The sequence below is a fragment of the Phalacrocorax aristotelis genome, chromosome 2 (assembly GCF_949628215.1).
Source record: "Phalacrocorax aristotelis chromosome 2, bGulAri2.1, whole genome shotgun sequence".
Lineage (NCBI taxonomy): Eukaryota > Metazoa > Chordata > Aves > Suliformes > Phalacrocoracidae > Phalacrocorax > Phalacrocorax aristotelis.
The window spans coordinates 157,618,592-157,639,646 of record NC_134277.1 but is presented as its reverse complement, the minus strand read 5'-3'; positions in this window follow the sequence as shown (position 1 = coordinate 157,639,646).

The following is a 21,055-nucleotide window of genomic DNA, read 5'->3' as shown; positions in this document are numbered from 1 at the left end:
TGCATGCCACTTTGTTGGGCCTTAATTCAAGAGTCCGTTGTCTTTCAGCAGCACACTTCAGCGATGGCCTAACCTCAGGTATTCTGAAGTCCCAGTGATTGCTCTGAAAGATTTCAATACTTTTACCCTTTGCAAAAAGTAAAAGAGGGATTCCAGCCGAGCTTGCTCATCCTTTTGGTCTCCATTTAAAAATGGAGGAATAGGGAACATCTGGGCAAACATTTTGGGCTCTTTTTGTTGTGATGGCTGAGGCCAAAGTTTGTGTTTCAACAATGCCTTGTAGCATCCAGTCACGAGGCATAGAATGAATTTAGGTCCTTAGAACTGAAAGATTTTGGAAAATTCCATACAAATGAGGCCCAGACATATAAGTCTTAGAAGCAGTTATGGTGTTTCTTTCCATTTAGCTTTGAATTAACATTTGTTTGAAATAAAAAAGAGCTTTATTTTTCCCCAACCCTGTTTTTTTTCTTCCTGAGTTTTGAAGACATTTTATTTTTTACATTTAGGAGATCAGATTCTGTCTGTTTATGATTTTGTGGGAGGGCGCTGTTGCTCCTTTTGGTTTGTTACCTTAACCCTATAGTAAACTTTTCAAAACTCAATCCAAGTAAATATATATGTATAACCTGAAAAAAATTGAATAACAGGCATAACCTCACTAAGTCAGTAACTAAAATGTCTTTGCATCATAGGTGTAAGGTTTTGTTATTATTTTTCTGTGTATGTGAGTTAATTGGTCTCTGTACTCATAAGTTGGTGAAATGGAATTTACCATGATTTTTAGTCTTATTTCCTTTAAACAAGCTAACTGGACTGACTACAAAACTCTCTTTAAAACTACTGCAGAATAGGTAGTAGCAAATAACGTCTTGTTGAAAGCAAGTTTCTGTTCTCAGCTTGTAAGGGTGGAGATATTTTTGCTTAGTTCCCAGGGGTGAAATTCTGCCCCACTGAAGTTTTGCCATTAATTTCAGCTGGGCCAGAATTTCGCCCCAGGTCTGCAAAACTAGCTTCCAGATGTACAGTAAAATACCTGAGTTTTGGCCAGCTTTCCTTCTTTCTTTGCCAGCAGCATGCATAGAACAACTACATACAGAATAGAAATCTTATAGAAAGTCTCACAGACCTGAACACAGTTTAAGCAGAAAGGATTTAAAGAAATGTGAAGAGATTCTATATACACAGGAAAGGAAAGTTTTGTAAAGTTGCGTGAAAGCTAGAGTACCAAGCAGACACTCAGGACATCTAAGTCCTCTCCCAGCTCTGCCACTAACGTATTTGGTGATTTTGGTCAAATCATTGCAGTTTACTGAGATGTTTTTCTTGCATAAAAAAGGGAGTAATAGTTCATTTCCTCTAGAAAATACTTAAAGAATTACTGAATAATACTACTATATAATTTGGCTTTTTTTTCTCCCCCTTAGTGAAAACTGGACATTCATAGTCCATTTTTGGCATTTTGCAACATGCAATTTAAAGAGTTTTCCTCACCATGCATATAGTTAAAAAGTTATTTATTAGATATCGTCACGATGCATAGCAGAGATCCAATTCTATACAGTGGTCCACTCAAAGTATCCTCGAGAGATTAATCCCACAAATGGTTGGTTCTCCTGTAATAAAATAAAGAGCCTTTGTGGAAAGAAAGATATAGGGCACATGCCCACATGCCAGTACATCGTGAAGAACCCATAAAGTAAAGAGGGCTTATATCCTACAGCTTTTATCTGATTTTGTGTTCACTAGAATTTTTATAACATATTGAAATACAGAAAACAGTTTGTGATAAATTAAAAAAAAATACAAAACCAACAAACACTTAAAATCTATTTTTCTGCTTTTTTTTATCTGCAACAAAAGCAACTATTTAAAGTCATAGTGTCAGGAATGTGAATGGAAGGTTTCCTACAATTCTGCATTGTGTAATTGCTTTTCTTTGGGATTTGAGTTTGTTCATTTGATGGAATTTTAGTTTTTTTAAATGGTGTGTCTCATTAACAGCAACCTCTTTTATATGAAGGAAATAAATATATGAATTTTGTCACTAAGAGAAGTCAATTAACAGAGTTAAAAGCCAAGAGGTACCATTAAACTATTTACCTAGAACTCTAGTATATTACAGGCCTTTAAATATCACCTACTTACTCTTATACGAAAATTGTAATTTCTGCTTCTACTTCATCTTAAAGTTGTATTCCAGAAAGACAATCTGCCCATGCTTTCAGTGGTTTGTCATACTGATAACAATCCTCCCTGTTAAATATTTGTCCGCTAGTTCTTGCATTATGTGATGACTTTCTTTCCTAGATCAAAGCTACCTTTTAGTATCCGCTCTCTTCTCCCTGGGAAAGGCTTCATACTTGTAATCTCTCCCATTCTTCTTGTGATCAGATAAACAGATCGAGACATTTTAATTTTCTCCATAGACAAAATTGTGATCATCTTCAAAACATTTTAAGCTTTCTTGTGAACAGTCTCCAGCTTTTCTACAGCAAGATGTGGTGTGCCAGAAAACTGCATCGTCCTTCTGCAAAGGGCAGCAGAAGAATGTGCTGCACACAGGGCATGGCCACCTCTCTCTGCTGGCTCAGTACACTTCACTGGCACACTAAAGATGGAGTTAATCTGTTTTGTCACAAAATATATGTCATGCTTGCACTCAGTGTCCGCTAGAACCTTTTCAGACTCATAATGCTTAGGATCTTAGCTAGAATGTTGAACAAAAGCAGCTCAAGTGTCATACCAAAAGTTACAGTTTCACGGCTACACGTTTAACTTTATCCACCACACTCTAAGTAGAATAATGGCAATGGCTACAAGATAATGGGTAGAGTTTACAACTTCTACTCCAGGAAAAAATGGGGGGAAAAAAGGTATTTATTACCACAACCCCATTAGACTACTAGATTTTTCTACAGGTTGCATTTTTCAGAGTACCTAGATTTCTCTGAAAGTTGTTAGGGTACTCTGGGACTGCTAGAGAGTTTCAGAGGAATTATTTGTAGCATCTTCTTCACTTAACCTTTGCCAAATTCTCTTGGAATGCAACCATTTTCCCGGTAGTTATTTGTGCTGCTTTAACCAGAAATGTATGGGGCATTCTTAGAATGTGAGGGACTGAGATATGAACTGGCGCTTGGGCCAACCCTTCGGTGGTCACTTTCCTCCTTTGCCTTCCTGCAACGTTTCCCCAGAAGAGTGCTCACCCAGGGGCCACCACAAGAGCTTTGCACCTGTACTCCACAAAAGGCATTTTCTTCAAAGAAAACATCAAAGCTCTGAGAAATAACCATGAGAAACAATTCTCTGAGCATCCTTCTAACTATTATCTTGACACAACTGCTGTGTTCTGGGTACTTAACCCAGGAGATTAAATCTTTATGCGCCAGTGCAAAAAGATCGTATCCCTGTAATTTTTCATATATATAATTTCTCAGCTGCCATAGTTTAAACCTGTCATATTTATGGCACAACGGTAATTTAGGTGAACACTTTAAAACGCCATTCTCAAAGGACGATTCTCTCGAACTACTACAACAAATGCCTTTCCTTGCAAGTACATTGGGTGGTGGAACTGATCATTGCAGTCAGTTATATTTCTGAGCCAGTGACTTCTTAATATTCTCTAAGAGAAAAATCATTAGAGAGTCCCTACCAATAAATTACAGTACAGCATAATTGAAGTAGGAACAAAAAGTAAGACTTTATACTTAACTGCATTTGAGGCAAAAATGAGTTAGACAGGAGTAATTCACCTTGGATACATAGAAAAAAAAGGGCTGGAGGAAGTATATATAAAAACTGATTTAGCAGCTCCCTATCTGCTTTTGGTGATTCTGTAGCTACTCTTCAAACTGTCTCTGCTTGTCCAGTGATAATCTAATAATTTCCATGTCTCCTGACAATCACTGCAGTATTTCCTGTATTGCCTGCTGTTAAGATCCTTTCTGCATGCTGAGGATCTTTAAACAGGCCACATTTTGGGGGTCTTCAAGTTGCAGTCAAGCCTGTGTTACACTAACTGAAAATGGTTGATATCAGTAATGCCACTAAAGGCAGCTGACAAGAAGCTTGGGCTTAAATCTCACTAAATGCTGTGTGATTTAAGCATTTACTTATGTGCAGTGCCAAACTGGGGCGTTTGTGTTCCTGTCAGTACTGAATTCTGTATTGAGCTGATTCTGCTCATCGCTCCCTAGGACCACGGTGGTCAGGAAACCACATAACTGAGCACCTTTAGGCACACTGAGAAGCACAACCTCAAAAGTCAACTGCCGTTAGACACTGAAGCGATGTGGGTAGCTACCAGGCAGCAAAATGCACTTCTGGAAGAATGTTGTTGGTTTATAGAATGTTTCTGGTTACCCTCTTGTAAGAACTGTAAAATAAAAACTTGGAATTTCCAAGAATACATGAGAATAAGGAAAGCACAGACTGTTTTGGACCAGCAGAGAGGGTACACCACATCACACAAACCTCCACCACCATTGGCATTCTTGCTGTTGGCTTTGGATGGCAGCCCAAGGACTGAACAGGCAAACGAACCTGAACTCCTCCCTTTGACCCCCTCACCAGGCTTGGAGCCCATGTGGAGAGCAGAGTTAGGAAGTTCTCATTGGCACAGTTGCTCAGGCTGCTTTTGTTTTCAGGGGAATAGCTCTGTCCCCAGGTCTGCTAAACTGCTGTCTGGATCCTCATATTTATCTAACTGAAGAGGGTCATCTTTCTGCACAGGCTTCTCTGTAGAGAAATTCCCTGAACCTCGTTTAGGTTCTTGTGGAGCTTTCCTCTCTATGCAGCCAGCTTAAGAGGCCTAGGATCTGAGGAGTCTCAGCTTAGACACCTAACTCACCAAAAGACAAATCTTAACACAGAAGTGGATCTTTGAGGGTTTGGATGGCAAAAGAACTTAATTGTGGTGAACCACCACATTAACTGTATGGCATGAGGAGTGGGTTGGCAATGGAGTGCCTGCCCAGTACAATGCTAAGATCAGCACCAAAAAAAAAAATAATCTCTTTGAAAGTTCTAGCCATAAGCTTCAACTCTTCTATTAGGAAGTGTAGTTAAAAGGAAGATTGAAAAATAAATTAAATGTCCACAAGCGAGTGGAGTGGGTGTGTGTCGTCTGTAGTGAACCTGACAAAAAAAATGGCATCTATTCCTACAGATGGGCAGAATTCTTAGAAATAGAAAAGGATAGTTCATAGCAGATGTTCTAAAGTTCTGCAATGAGAGTTGATCAAAACAGCTGTATTGGGCTTGCCACTGGCCTAAAAAGCTCTCTTTCATACAAGACAGCCTCCAACAGAAAGGTAAAATGCTCATCCAGTTAGAAGGGCTAACAAAGGGCTGTCCTTCAGAATCTTTCAGTGTTCTCCTCTATGAATTTTATGTATATTATTATTCCAATGTGGCTTGCACTGCACACAGGTTGTAAGTATTTCAGGTGTGGATTTGAAGCTGGGACTGAGTTGTGTGACTAGCAATTAGGCTGTACTGGTATAAGCATTGCTGGACCTAAGTTTTCTTTGCTGAAGAAGCAGATGAGACAGCAGGGTCTATATCATTAGATCATGGTGCAGCAGTACACCCATCAGAGCATTTGTCTTGGGGTGAGGCAATGGCAACACATTTTCAGCTCTTACATATATGAATACCTATCAGTGCTGATCAGGCTTTCTAGGTGTGCATCATGTGCTCTGTTACCATGTAAAGCTTGCATTCACAACTTGCTAGGTCAGCAGGAATTCCTTCCTTTGAAGTGGACAATTGGCTCACAGTTTTTTTAGAAAGAGATATTTGAAATCCTGCTGGGATGCTTTTAAATTAGATACATGCAGGTGTGATTTGCCAACATAACCTCTGAGAATATTGTGGAGCTAAAAAGCAAATATTCATATCCAGAAAAAGTTATATGAAAAAGTACTGTTGAGCCAGCAAAAAATAATATCTTTGTAGTATGTAACCGACGCACTCCACCAAGTTCAACTTTGATTTTTAGTGATAGCCTTAGAAGCGTGCAGTCTTATTTGTCTGCATCTGAGTATATTAAGTGCTAGCTTTCAATACCTTTCTTTATTCCCTGTAGGACTGTTCAGAAAGATTCTTCTGAGATTCAGGAGACTGGGCTTTTGTACTACCCTTCTGCAAAATCGATGAATGATGATTGTAGCAAGTTGGTTAGGATGAGTTTTTTCAGGTAGCTACCAAAGTTAGGCATTCAGTCTAAGCTAGTCACCCAGGCTCTATCCATACTCAGTGGGGTGAGAAATGCAACTCTGTAGAGTGATTAAATTCATCTATCTCAGTTAATAAGACAGATTGAGACACAGTTTTGGAGATGTCAATTGGTTTTCCATGGAGAGTTCCCAAGTTTGATACTTGGATATTGTCCAGACATAGGAGCGTTAAGGTCTATGGGAGTTATTCCTAAACACACTGGAGCTTTGTGCCTCTGTGACTGGATCATTTCCATTACCTGTTTAGTTTCTTCAGGCTACCTCAACTATGACAGATTTTCTGTCTTCTTCATCTGTAAACACCTCCCAGAAGACCCTGAACACATAAACATTGCAAAGGTGGTGATGTGCTGAGACACCTAGCACTGCAAGCTCAGCTGTGGTTATACAACCATCACCATGTATCTATGGCAAAATAAAAAACAAAGCCAAAAGAAACCCCTAAACCAGAAAAACCCCACAGATTTAGACCGGCCTATCAAAACTAGCTCATTCAAGCTAAAGTGCCATGGAAAGATTGAAGAAGTCTAAGGTGAAGAGGAAGTTTCTCTCCAATGATGTTGAAACACAAGTTACTAATTTGAAATAAATCCCTAATTCTTACATTTTATGGTTATTCTACTGATCTTTGGTTAGAGAGACAGAATATCTTACTTTGTGCTGTTTCATCAATACTTTAGGTGGAAAGCATGATAATTATACAAATTTTTCAGACAAAGAAAGATGCAAATAGAGTTATGTATAAGAGCATAGGTGAATGAGTGGCTACATATGAAAAAGTGAAAGGAAAAAAAACTGACACGTGCAGGCATGAGACCATTGCAAAAGGAAAAGTCCTGATCCTCTATATTTCAGTCAACAGGCTCCAGATTTCTGATTTTGGCAGACTTCTGTGGTGGGTTGACCCTGGCTGGTTGCCAGGTGTCCACCAAAGCTGCTCTATGACTCCACCTCCTCAGCTGGACAGGGGAAAGAAAATATAATGAAAGGCTTGTGGGATGAGATAAGGACAGGGAGATCACTCGGAGATTGCTGTCACAGGTATAACAGACTAGACTTGGGGAAATCAGTTTAATTTATTGCCAATCAAAAAGAGACTAAGATAAGGAGAAATAAAAGCTAGATCTTAAGACTCCTTCCCCCATCTTTCTGTTCTTCCTGAGCTCAACTTTGCTCCCAATTTTCTCTACCTCCTCCCCCTCAGCGGCACATGGGGACAGGGAATGTCGTTGCGGTCAGTTCATCCCACATTGTCTCTGCTGCTCCTTCCTCCCCTGGGGGAGGACTCCTCACACTCTTCCCCTGCTCCAGAATGGGGGTCCCTCCCACAGCAGACAGTCCTCCACTAACTTCTCCAACGTGGGTCCTTCCCATATGCTGCAGCTCTTCATGACTTCTCCAGCATGGGTCTTTTCCATGTGTCCTTTCCACAGGGTGCAGTCCTTCAGGAACAGACTGCTCCAGTGTGGGTCCCCATGGGGTCACAAGTCCTGCCAGCAAACCTGCTCCAGCATGGGCTTTTCTCTCCATGGGGCCACAGGTCCTACCAGGAGCCTGCTCCAGCATGGGCTTCCCACGCGGTCACAGTCTCCTTCAGGCACATCCACTTGCTCCAGTGTGGGGTCCTCCACAGGCTTCAGGTAGATATCTGCTGCACTGTTAACCTCCACAGGCTGCAGGGGGACAGCCTGCCTCACTACGATCTTCATCACAGGCTGCAGGGGAATCTCTTCTCCGGCACCTGAAGCACCCCGTCTGCAGGGTTGTTCCTCTCATGTATCCTCACTCTTCTCTCTGACTGCAGTTGTGCAGGGTTTTTTCTTCCCCCTTCTTAAATATGTTATCACAGAGATGCTACCACCATCACTGATGGGCTTCGCCTTGGCCAGTGGTGGGTCCATCTTGGATCCGGCTGGCATTGGCTCCATCAGACGTGGGGGAAGCTTCTGGTATCTTCTCACAGAATCCACCTCTGTAGTCCCCCCACTACCAAAACCTTGCCATGCAAACCCAATACAACTTCCTCTAACATTGTTGAGAGGCTTAATTATAGGCATTCGATTCTTGCAAACATTGACAAATTTAACCCAAGATTTGGGTATTTGCTTTGTTCTGTATGAGCTACATATTCTACTCTCTGTTTACAGTCATAGGATGCCTTGGATTTTGCTTAGGCAGCACAGGTGTAGCTGGAAGATTAATTTGGCCCACGATGTTTTCCCACATTAACAATTCATTTGACATTTTAAATAAACCATACAAAGGCAACAGATTAATCAAGCCAGATATTGTAGATATGCCTGGAGCACAAAGGAGAACAACCCCACTGAGCTCAGAGCTGCGTTGCCTGAACTACAAAGCAGGATTTCATTAAGTGTGTATGATTCAGACAAATTAGGAACTGAGTACAACGGGAAAAAACTGAAATACTATAATAATTCCTGCACAACAAATTAAGATTAAGAACAGTAGAGCTTTTTGACACGTTGCTGACCATGTGAATTTCTATGTCTAGGTGCTCAGACTATTTTGTGTCCACCAGAATTTGCCAATGTCTTTTGTTGCTGATTTTTCCCCTCTGTTCTACCACGCTGTCAAAGACTCTTCCTTAGCCCACAGAGTTTAGGCATAAATCAGAGTGCCTTGTAAAGCAAACCTACTATAAAGTCACTAAATCACCAGGATTTCCCATATGCCTGCATTCTAAAATGTATCCAACTTTTTCAGATGTGACCAAAAATTACATCCTCCGAAGATGCTGCTATTTTATACAACACTGAGAACAAAACTAGTAATAATGTGTGTTTCCCATTCCTAATTTGAGAGCATTGCAGTAACATAACTATGTATTAATATTTTAAAGTTTATTTTTCAAAATGTCATGAAATTAAGTTAGGATGAAAGATGTTCTACTGAGTATGGGACTAGTTTACTTCAGGTCCCTATTCTGTTACAAAAGATTTTGACCTTGGGTAAGACATTTAGAAATCAGTAGGGTACAGATGCCTGAGTTCCATTGAAAACCTGGAGCTTTTTATCCATCTGTGCTCTTGTTTCCTGTTTGTAGGATCAGGGTTAATGATATATCTCTACTTCCCAAATATCTTGAAAAAGTTAACAGTGAGCTATAAGAAATAATTAGCTTATTTTTTGGTTTGCAAGATAAACAACAAAGTTGGACTTTTGCCTTTTTATTTTTTAAATGCTTTTTTGTCAGTGAAAACAATTAAACCTAGTCAAAAAATTATTTCAGTCAGAGATATCACACACAGAGATTACTAAGGTCAGTAATGTGGGTCACTCCATTATTTCAGATGAGAGCTATACCAAGAGCAAAGTGGTTAGGTAAGACACTGTTCCTTGCATCTGTCCTATTTGGGTAACTAAATCTTTGATGTCTTCTTTTTATTCCTCCTTTTTAAAAAAGATACTAATTTTTTTCCTTTTTTAAGAAGGCTTATTCCTGGACAGTATACCAATCTTTCTGGCCACTGAAGCTGTTTGAACCTAAAAGAACATTCCTGCTGTGAGTGGCGTCCTTCTTTGGAAGAAGCTGTGGGTTTTTCCCTTCTCTGAGAGCTGCAAGACTGCAGTTGCAAGGCTGTAAGTACAGACAGAAACCCTTGCTGCTTTTGTGGCCTCTTGGAGGAGATAGATTAGCTAGATCTCAATTTCAAGTCTACAGAGCTGCCATAGACCTTACACTTTCAAATTTCACAGTATCCAGTAGCTGCATATCTCATGGTGCAGACATATTCCACTTCCACTGAAGGCACGCCTGCATAAATGCTTAGGCAACTGCAGTTGCTAGGTCCAAGAAGATTGTTATTATAAAATACCTGTGGTTGAAGCCCCATGCTGTATTCTCTTCCTGAAGGCTTTTTCGATACTTCAGATGAACTTAGCGAAAGTAACAGCAGATTACACTTGCTGGAGTAATAAATTACCCTTGCAGCTAAAATGTAGGGTTGAAATCAGCCTTTGGGGTCTCTGAACCCAGTGTCATCAAATCACAGAATTGTAGGGGTTGGAAGGGACCTCTGGAGCTCATCTTGTCCAACCCCCCTGCTTGAGCAGGCACACCCAGAGCAGGGGCACAGGAACGTGTCCAGGTGGGGTTTGAATGTCTCCAGGGAAGGGACCCCACAGCCTCCCTGGGCAGCCTGTGCCACTGCTCTGGCACCCACACAGGAAAGGAGTTTTTCCTCATATTGATGTGGAACTTCCTGTGTTCCAACTTGTGCCCATCGCCCCTTGGCCTGTCACTGGGCACCACTGAAAAGAGTCTGGCTGCATCCTCTTGACAGCCACCCTTCAGATATTTATAAGCATTGATGAGATCCGCCCTCAGTCTTTTCTTCTCCAGGCTGAACAAATCCCAAGTCTCTCAGCCTTTCCTCATAAGGGAGATGCTCCAGTCTCCTAATCATCTTGGTAGCTCTCTGCTGGACTCTCTCCAGTAGTTCCCAGTCTTTCTTGAACTGAGGAGCCCAGAACTGGAACACCACAGGCAACAAAGCCAGCAGGTTACTTAGAAGGATCTGCAGACCATTGGGTCCATGAACCATTCAAAGCACCAGCTGCAAAACCCTTCTAACACAAGCATAAGAGAATTCTCAGCTTTCTAAGGCAAATCAAACACCACAGAAATACAAAAACTCTGCCACTGTCTTGGTTCCTTAAATTATGAACTTTTTCAGCTTATGGTAACCGTGATATTCTGGGGCTTCCTATCCATACTAAGTAAGGCTTTTAACAGAGCATGTAATATTGAGGGTGGGTGAAAACAAAAATCACCACAATCTTTTGGAAAGAGAGTAAATTATGGTAGAATAACTGGTTATTTAATCACCACAGTAGGCAATGACTAGCAGCAGATCTCGATGATGCATCTTAAAAGTCAAGCTGTTAATTTTAACATTACAATTTTTTGTGCAATGCTAATAAACATCACTGAAACTTACAGTTATTATTATTGTGGTTTTATTCAAAAGATAAAGACATAATGACATAATAACACTGAGTCATTCACTTAAAACTTCTTCAGGCTCTAATAAAAAAATGAATGTACTGTAGAAGAACACATTTGAAAAGACTCCTACTGCTTCTACTTTTTGTCAACTCACAGCCCTCTGGTGCAGACTGAAGCAGTCGGCCACAGCAAGCAAAGGAGCTGCAGTCATCTGAGAAGAGGACGTGCTGAGGGCAGATGGAGGTCAACTGTTATATTTTAGGAAGAGGTCTGAGCCACAGTGTTCAGATACTGATTCAGTCTTCCCCAAAATACAGAGGTTTCCAGATCCAAAGTTTGGCTTCAGGCTCAACTCTTCTGATTTGACATTTTAAGTACAGAGAGTTTGGTATTCACAGTGTGTGTTAATCTTATGGGAATACTTGGAGGAGGGCGCGTGCAGAGTGTTTGCAGCACAATGGGTTTGTTTCGTCTCCTCCCACATCCACTTAGGAAACTTCCTTTAATGCTAAAAGACTTAATACCCATTACTGAGTGTGAAACTGGAGTAAGTTGAGGGGGCAAGAACAGGTAGTTATAAAGATATCTGCTTTTTCTTTCACCTTCAAGAGAAAACAACAATACTGTTTATCTGTGCTTCTTTATGAGGCTGTACTTCAGGACCTCGTCATTTTCAGAAAGAATTGCTACTACTGTACAAGCTGAAAAGGTCTAGTCACAGTCAGTAACCATTTATGGCCCCTAACACTTCTCCAAAGTGGTGTGTAGAAGGGCATCATTGATGAAAAAACCTTTTTCCTTTAATACACTCAGAAAACATTCACAAGCCACTTTAAGAAAGGTAGTTGATGGTTTCTAATCAAGTATATGTCTTCCCCATCATTATTTTAAACCTAAAGATCTCTAGACTGCGTAGTTGATGGTCATTAGAAACCATTCATTATCTTTGACCGCCCCTTTCACCTTTCCATGTGACTTACCTCGGTCTGCTCTTTGATGAGTTTATTGAAATGGACTATGTCTTGACTAACCCTGATACAAACCATGTGGATTTGAAAAGAGGCACTTGAGACTGAAACAGGGCTTTAAAAAGGACGATTCAGTGATCTGACAGTGATGCTTCTTGATCTCAAGTTCTCAAAACTGTCTGCTGTTCTTAAAATCTGGAGTGTGCTGCTAACGTTATTGCCTGGGCAGAGCCTTTACCACAAAGGGCTGTCTAGAGACGAACCGACAGTTAATGAGCTGTTCTCTGACTTCATTTTCACCCTCTTTTAACAGCATTTCCATTGTTTGACACTAATGCTTTGCCTGGAGGCTTACCTGGTGCTTATAACTAGATGCACTTCTGTTTCACCACCACTTGCTAACATTCAAGGAGCACGTGTTTCTCATGTTCCCTTGTCTCAATCTTTCACAAGCCACCAGTGTGTCTACTACTGTCAGCAGCAGAAGCAGTATTTATCCTGTCTGCTTCACCACAGCACATCTTCTCCTCCACTCAAATCCCATCAAGTCCATTTCTGCTTGAGGGACTCCAATGCATTTTTTTTGCTGCTTATGCCAAACCTCTGATGCCTGTAGGCTAGAATGGGGCATACCATAGTGTAATTAGAGCCCACTCTTCATTGCTAAGGTCCTACTGTACTGAAACAGTGTGAAAGGCAAAGGTCAGGATTATTGCCATATGCTAGGATAATGTCACCGCCGCTGACTGATGTCAGAGGCAACATATAGATTGAAATACATTTCTTTCATTGCTTATAAATCTTGTGCCCACAGGTGCTGCAAGGTGAGGTGCTGCAAGGTGAAGCTGTCAGACAAGCCACAGTGGTTTGCCTCCACAACTGCCCAATGGAACTCATCTTGTTGTCCTCCAGAAACTGGGCTGAAACTCAGCACCAAACAGAAACCACCAAATATATGCTGGACTGGGAAAAATAACAGAATGACCATTTATGGTTTTGGTTCCCTGGAATCTATTTGTTAATTAAAAGGTTTTAATAATAACTTGTTATTTTAGTTGTACTGCTGCTAATAAGGTTTTTCTTTTTTTTTTTTCTGTGTGGTGGTGGGGAATTGAGGGAAAGAGTTAGGGCTGGGTTAATAGAGAGCAGGCCTCATTTATGGGGCTACAGAAGACAACTTTCTCTTCTCACCAAGTATCTCAGTGTTCAAATCCTTATCCAGGGTGTGTGCAGAAGGAGCCCAGGTTCTCTTCTCTCCTTCACCTGGAGGAAGGAAACCTGGCCCTCTATAACAAAACACAAATCACCAACCCTTTATTAAGCACTGTTTGCAGTATTTCCTTCTGACGCTGGCCTGATTTCTAAGAATATTTACAACTGACTACATTGTGGTTTGAACTAAACATGCTACCCTAGGTGAGGAATCACCTCTGTCACACTAACTTAGTGTTTTGAACCAGTTGAACACCTCTCCAACAGGAGAGGAATTTCTCATGAAATGATAAAGCAAGGCTAGGCTTCTCATGAGAGAGTAACCATTTTCAGAGTAACTGCCTTTCTGATCCAGGGCAGGGATTTGAACTACAAGTTATGATTACTCACAATCTCATTAGCACATTTTAACAAGCTCCAATCCGTCTTCTGAGATGCTGCAGTTCATACATAGAGTCCTTGGAGTTTCCGTTGCAAAGTAAAATCTATTTTAATCTTTCCTGAAGCACAGAAGCTGCAACACACACAAGTAGTTACTGAGGCTGTGGCTTTCACCAGAAACAAACAGCTGAGAAGAAGTAACTTTGAAAAAGATGCTAACATGACCTCACTTTCTTCAGTTTCCCAGGTGAATTTTCTTCCCCAATGGCTATCACATACTGTAAAACAAAGACTTTGTGGGGTTTTTGTTGTTGGGATTTTTTTTTTTAGGAGTTATTTCATTACAGCCCTGAGATGCTGAGACAGAGATGAAGAAAAAAAAGCACAACCCTTCTCATCTGACAATTAGGATGTATATGAGAACTGCAATCCTTAAATTTCAGGTTTTCCCCAGTGAATAATTAATAATACAAAGTATCTACAAAGGGAAGTGAGCCAGTTTGCATGTAAAATTTCATAGATTTGACTTTCCATTCCAATGCATGACTGCTGGTTTTTTTTTCTTCTCTAAAAAAAGCTTTTTTTTTTTTCTTAATGAGAGGATTCCTGGTTTTTTGGCCAGCACTAATGTATGCATTGCTCCGCTGGAATCCTCATTCTGCCTCTTCACATCATTTCCAGAGGATGCAGACTGAGCTGAATAAACTCAGTTGATATTATTGCTGAAACACAGTTTGAAACACTAGCAGCTAGAGATATTGGCAGGAAAATGTCAAACATTACATTGCGGGGTTGTTAGGCACTTACTTGTAAACCAGGATATCCAATAAAATATTTAAAAAATTTCTCTAAATGTTTTAAAGAGCAGTCATACTCTGAAAAGTGACTGTAAAATGGCTTTATAGGCACTGTATTTATATTCTGTCATAAATTTACTTCTTCTGTCTCAAAGAGCAACATATTATATAGACCCACTTTAGAAGCTGCAAACTTCTCCAACTTCTGTGGAGCCCACTTGCACATCTAAAAAGAAAGCTGTGAGACAAGATTTTTTTCCTTGGCTGGGAGCTAGGCAGAAGAAAGAAGAGGGGTGACATAACCTCCTGGGTCTCAGCTCTGACAGCCTGAGCGTGCAAGGACAGAGACAGCCTGAGTGCAGCAAGGAGACGCAAGAGAATCAGTGTAAGTAGCAGGGCACGGTGCCCAAGCTAATCAGCCTGAAGGCTGTTCTGCTTCCTGGGCTTGAAATCATGTCCCAGAAGTGCACTGGACCATGTCCCACAGAGGTACTAACCTGTGAGGAGCTTGGGTGGAGATTTCTGCACCTCATACCTGGTGAATATGGACCCACCGCTACATTAGCACGGCACATTAATAGAGATAAGCAATGCTGTTCTGGTGCAGTCACAGTCACTGTGCATATGTGGATCATATGTGCACAAAGAAATGGGAGCACACCATCTTTTCATCCAGTCAATTATTTTCCCCATGTTTCCCCTTTCATTTTAGCTGGTAGCAGCTCTTAGACAAGAATGTTCCTAAATTAAGCATGTGGGATCTGGGACTGCACTGCAGCAAACAGGGAGCTGAATTTACAGTTTAACATTTACAGAATTAAGGGTCCAATTTTTAAATGCATTTGTAGATGCACATGCATATATCGGTTTATCTGCATATGTAGAAACATGTATGTTGTTGCACACTTACTTCTTCCTTTAATTAATCTTTGTCTTGCCCATTTACATGCTAACATTTTCCAGCTGGGGCAATTATTTTTAAAAAATAAAAATTAATAAAATAAAAATAAAGTTAATAAAATATAAAATAAGCACTAGGTGGAATGTCGATGTGTTGAAGATCTTTCAGTCTTCAACAACATGAGAACACATTGATTTCAAAGTGAAAGGTCTGTTCCTCCTTGAGTTTAGAATGTGCAGTAGCTGAGTATAAGGCACGAGTCCCCACATGTATTTTTTGTGGGACCAGACCCGAGGCAGATTTGAAATCCTATTTCTACATAACCATCCATATTTGAAAGCTTTGTTCATATTTCCTTCCATTTTTAAACATAATTAAAAAGAAAAGCCACTCGTCAGAGAAATGCATACCAGTCTGCAAAATTCCCCCTTTCCCAGGGCAGTAGCCCAGAAAGAGACAATATTTTTTCTCCCCAAAATAGGTTCCGGTTGCACTAAACAGAATCCAGCAAAAGAATTAATTGTCTGTGGTCACAGATGAATCAGTGCTCTCTTTTGGTAATTTGGCTCAAGCTATAGGAAGACAAATTTACTAAATGGAATTTGAGTGCGCATATTTCAAAAATAAAGGCTCTGAAAAATGCATAGCTGTAGGTGGCATTAACTGTACAAGATGAAAGAGTCAAATAGCATAAACATATGAAAAGAGTATGTGCAATCTATTTTGTGGGAGGTTGCAACTTTGCGCTCACACAGAGATAGTTCAAATGCTAAATAAACAGCTACATGCCTAAGAGGAAACAAACACATTTTAAAGTTGGGGTATAAAGTGATCAACAAATGAAAATGGAAATAACAAGCTGAGATGTGGGGCTATAGTTCATGTTTTTGGAAACGTTACACAAACAAGATTTGTTTGGGGGGTAGCTTGCTGAAAGTAGAGGGAGAGTGTGAGAGTAACGTGGTCTTGGGAGTTTATGTTTAGCATAAAGACAAATATGGCTGGGGGCTTAACTTCATGGCTTGACAACCAAAGCAAAGCTATAATGTTGAACAAAGAGGTCCCTCTTCTATGTGGGAGAATAAAACCTGTTGACCAGCTGATAGTTGGAGTCATGCATTATGGGGAACTAAATGCTCATAGTTTGCAGATTCCTTCCCACAGAGAGCTAGGGCGTCCAGCTCTCTCTCCATCTGTGCACCACAGCAAGCATGAAAATAGTTCCCTGAAGCTCCTGCCACTATGCTGAGCCTTCTCAGACTCTTTCCGTCACCACTTGAAATAGAGTATGCTTTTCCCTTGTTAAAGAAGATTAATCTGCCATGATGTCAATGACTGAGTGGACTTCATGTATTTGGTCTCAGTCATGGTATTTTTAGTCTAATTGGAGACAATGTTGCTGATTTAGACCATCTGCTGAAAGATGACATCCTTCTGAGGCACTCACAGACCATAAACAATAACTGCTCAACATGCATAACAATGTTTTACAGTTCTACCCACCATTTCTATTAGAGGATCTCAAAGATCTCTACATAGCAGAGAGTTTAGCTTCCCAGAGCCTTCAATGAGTGGACAACACTCCTGCTTTACAGATGGCAAGATGAAAGCCTGAAGAAGCCAAGGAACCTTAATTCAAGATCACTCCGCAAATCTTTGGCAGGATGGGGAATAGAAACCAGGTCACCTTACATGTGGTTCTGCACTTTATTCACTCCCCTGGTGCTCTGACCTCACTGTACTCCATGAACCTCATCATAACTATATGGGATATGCAGCTGTTAGTAATAATACACTACCTGTTTGAACTAAAAACACACTGGCAGATGGAAATACAGTAGGTTAATAGCTATTCCAAGAAGCAATCGTTTAAGGTACCAAGAAATTGCTTCTGTTAACCTTTTCCCATTGTGACATTTGACCAGTTTATATGCAGGTTACAAAGGTCACCCATTATCACCATTTTATGAGACTTGGGTTGCCTCTGATCTTTCTCCACATTCTGCTTTCAATAGCCTCTACCTGATCCGGAGAATGGTAATATTAACCAGCTACAATACATTTTTTTCTTTATTACCCAGGGTCCACAGTTATAGAAAGAGTCTAATGTAGCTTTCGTTTCACTTAGATTTTTGCTCTTCTTAAAGTCTTATACCACTCTTACGGCAAACCCTTATTCCCCTACATCTTTGACGCAGCCTCAATTTTGGTCAGATATTGCATTAATAAGTAAATTCTGGATGTTCTGTGCTTTTCAGTTATGCCTGTTTTGTTGAAATACCCCTCCACTGTCAATCCTGTTGTACTCCTTGTATCAGTGTCTAGATATTTACAGCTTCTACTTTATAACAAGCTTTGCATAGATCTGTGTGTTATCTAACACAGTTGTGAAATAGGGTGTGTCTGGCTTATCAAGAGGTTCACTGCTAACTTCCTTGCCTGATTTGTATGCCTTCGAGGACAAAAGTCATTCATGAAATCATTTTCCAAAACGATATAACAAAGAACCCTTAGGGGAGAAAGGGTATGTTTTGATCTAAATTCATAACATACAGGAAGTTATACAGAGAAAAAGGAATGTGGTGATGATTTAATTATTCTCTTTCAAGAAAAAAGCATGTTATTAGCAAGAGGCTGTGACTCAGAGGTTTATACTTGGTTTAAGTTCTTATTAGCGGTTTTGAAACAAGGGAGATTGATTGATTCTTGTTCACTCATTAAACTCCTTAATTTACAAAGATCCATTGCACTGGTGTTAATTTGAGCATTGCAGGAAGTTGCAGAAAGAAATTGAATATGGTGCAGATAAAGTTATTTCTTAAAGGCTGATCATTGATTCCCTGTAAGGCTTCCTTTGAACTGTGTTTTTGAGGTTTGTTTTCTGTAGTTTTAACATGTCTAACTAATGAAGGGGGATGGGCATAAGTACTCACCTTCTGACCCACAGCATTTTGTGAAATTGTCTCCAGTAGCAGTTATGTTAAGAAATAACATTTTGACATCTGGTAGTTTTATTGCTGTTATATCTACCTTCTTGAGCTTTTCTACCATGATAAAACAAACAGGAGTGTTTGAATCATCAAATGTTCCAACATTAACAGAGCAGCCTAATGGCATTGTGGGATTATCTGTCTTTAAGTCAGGCTATAACCAATACAATTTCTTCCTTAGCTATCATATCAGCAATAAAAGATGTGAATATAGGGTCTGTAGTGCAGGAAGATACTGAGCTCCTTCACAAAGCTAAAGCGAACTAAGGTATGGACTATGGGAGATGAAAATAAAAACATTAGTTCAGCTTCTGCCCTAAATCAAAACCAAACAGGATCAGTATGTATGACAAAAAGCATCAGGTTAAACCACCTCCTCTACTAACAACTGCCTGTAATTTATTAGAGCCTTGCTTTACACTGTTTAGTACAAGCTATCAGGGTTTAAGGAACAGTCAGTGATTCTGAATATCCCAGTTGGGGTCTGTTTGCCAGAATGCAAGTGCTCAGTGCTTTTTATAAAAATGAAGCACCTTTTAAATATCTCTGTTTGAAAAAATATTGGCTGTGGTGTGACAGTTAAGCTGCCCATGATGAAAAGAGTCTGTTCTCTGTTACACTCTTAATGGATTAGCATCTTGTTGGTTGAGCCAACACTTCTCCTCTCCAGTCCTTGATGCTGAAAGGTTAGGTAGGAGCGCAGGAGGTCAGCTCTGTTACTTTTTATGGAAGCAGAAAATGGCATAAAATGAAAATAATTTCCTGTGAAAGCTGAGGACATTCCTTCATTAAATTTGTTTCCTGTGCTAGGTCATATGGCTTTTTCCTTTCTTTCTTTCTTTCATTCTTTTTTTTTTTTTTTTTAAAAAATGCATTTGCTGGCTTCCTGTGCCCCAAGGGCCTTAGAGATCTGCTTTTATGAGACCAGGCCCACCAATGCTGTTTTGTATAGTAAGAATGAATGAACTAAGTGAATCAAAAACATCAGAGGCATGCTTGATAAGGGACAACAGGTGATATGCATTTGATAGAGGCTAAACTACTCAAGTTATAAAAAACTGACTTATTACAAAGCCACCTTCTAAATCGCCACTTCACCTCTGAACCTCACAACTACAGGTGACACATCCTCTTCCAAACAGCACCAGCTGGACTTCAAACAGTCCTGGTCACCTGCCTCTTTTTTCACTATTGAGCAGAGAATGTTGAGCAATAATAAGATCCAGAGATTTTTTTTTTTTTTCCCACCCTCATAAAAGCTGCTGTTGCCTGGCGGGAGGGAACAGCTGGTCACCTTTCCCCAGCTTTGGTGGAATGCAGAGTGAAATGGGGTCCTTTGTTCCCACCACCAACGGACCCAAATCCCAAGAGGCAAGAGAGTCTCAGAGATATGCTCTGGACATGAGCTAGACCAGCACAAAGGAAGGAGATGATGTGACATGTCAGATCATGCTGACTGACTGGTTTCTCTTAAATATCACAGCTAAAGATTATTTTTTCATAGTTTTTTTGTGAGTTTTAGAAAAAAACACAGCAAAGAGGAGCAATAGAAAAACATCTTTAAACAGGGTGGTGGGGTTTGAACTGACTACTACCACAGAGAGATAAAATCTTGTGGTTACAATAAATAGCCTGGTGAAACTGTCAGTTCCTCAGTAGTCCTCTCAGAAAGGCAAACTGAGTCAGGAGGTATTAGGAAAGGAAAAGGGAACAAAATAGCGTCATACTGCTGTAAAATCCATATACACCTGCGTTTTGGTTATGGTGCTCAGTTTAGGATGCTTTCCTTCCCTCTCTCCCCCCACACCTTCAAAAAGGATGTAGCAGAACTAGGAAAGTTTTAAAGAAGGACAACAAGGATAGAGGCATGAAATACCTTTCATATGAGGAACAAATAAATAGACATGGACTTTTCAGCCTGGAAAAAGAAAGTGAGTGAAAGGGGTTCTGTGAAAGCATGAATGACATGAAGAAGGTGAATAGGAAATTATTGTTCATTGTCTCTTCTAGTACAAGAACTAGTACATCAACCTACCAAGCAGTAGGTTCATAGACCAAAAGGTGATTTTTCTTCACCCAGATGTGAAGAACTCCTTGCCCCTGGACATTGTGGATGCTGGAATCTTTCATGGTTTCCAAAAGTGATTGGAAAAAATCATGAGAAGAAAAAGAAATAGAGGAGTTTTTACTAAACAGAGTCACCACTATCCATTTCAGCCACTGGGTAGGTTTAACCTGATTCAGCTGTTCATATATTCTCATATTGTGTTCTCAGAGGGGGATTATGAGATATCTTGTAGCTCACTTCTAGGTATGGACTATTTTGATTCTGACTGGTTTCTAAGCTTAAAAATCTTTGCTCAGTTCAAGTAGGAATTTTGTCTGAATATGGGTTTATTAAAGGCTGAAAAATAAAAGACATCCCCAGGAAGTTACGCGGAATGAAATAGCCCATCAACGCAAGTGACTGTGGGTAATCTCAAAACCCTGAGTAATTACACCAAGATGCTCTGTATAAGACTTCATTGATTTTAGTCCATGAGCACATACAGGACTGTTTCCTAAGAATTTTCGATTGATGGTGTCAGG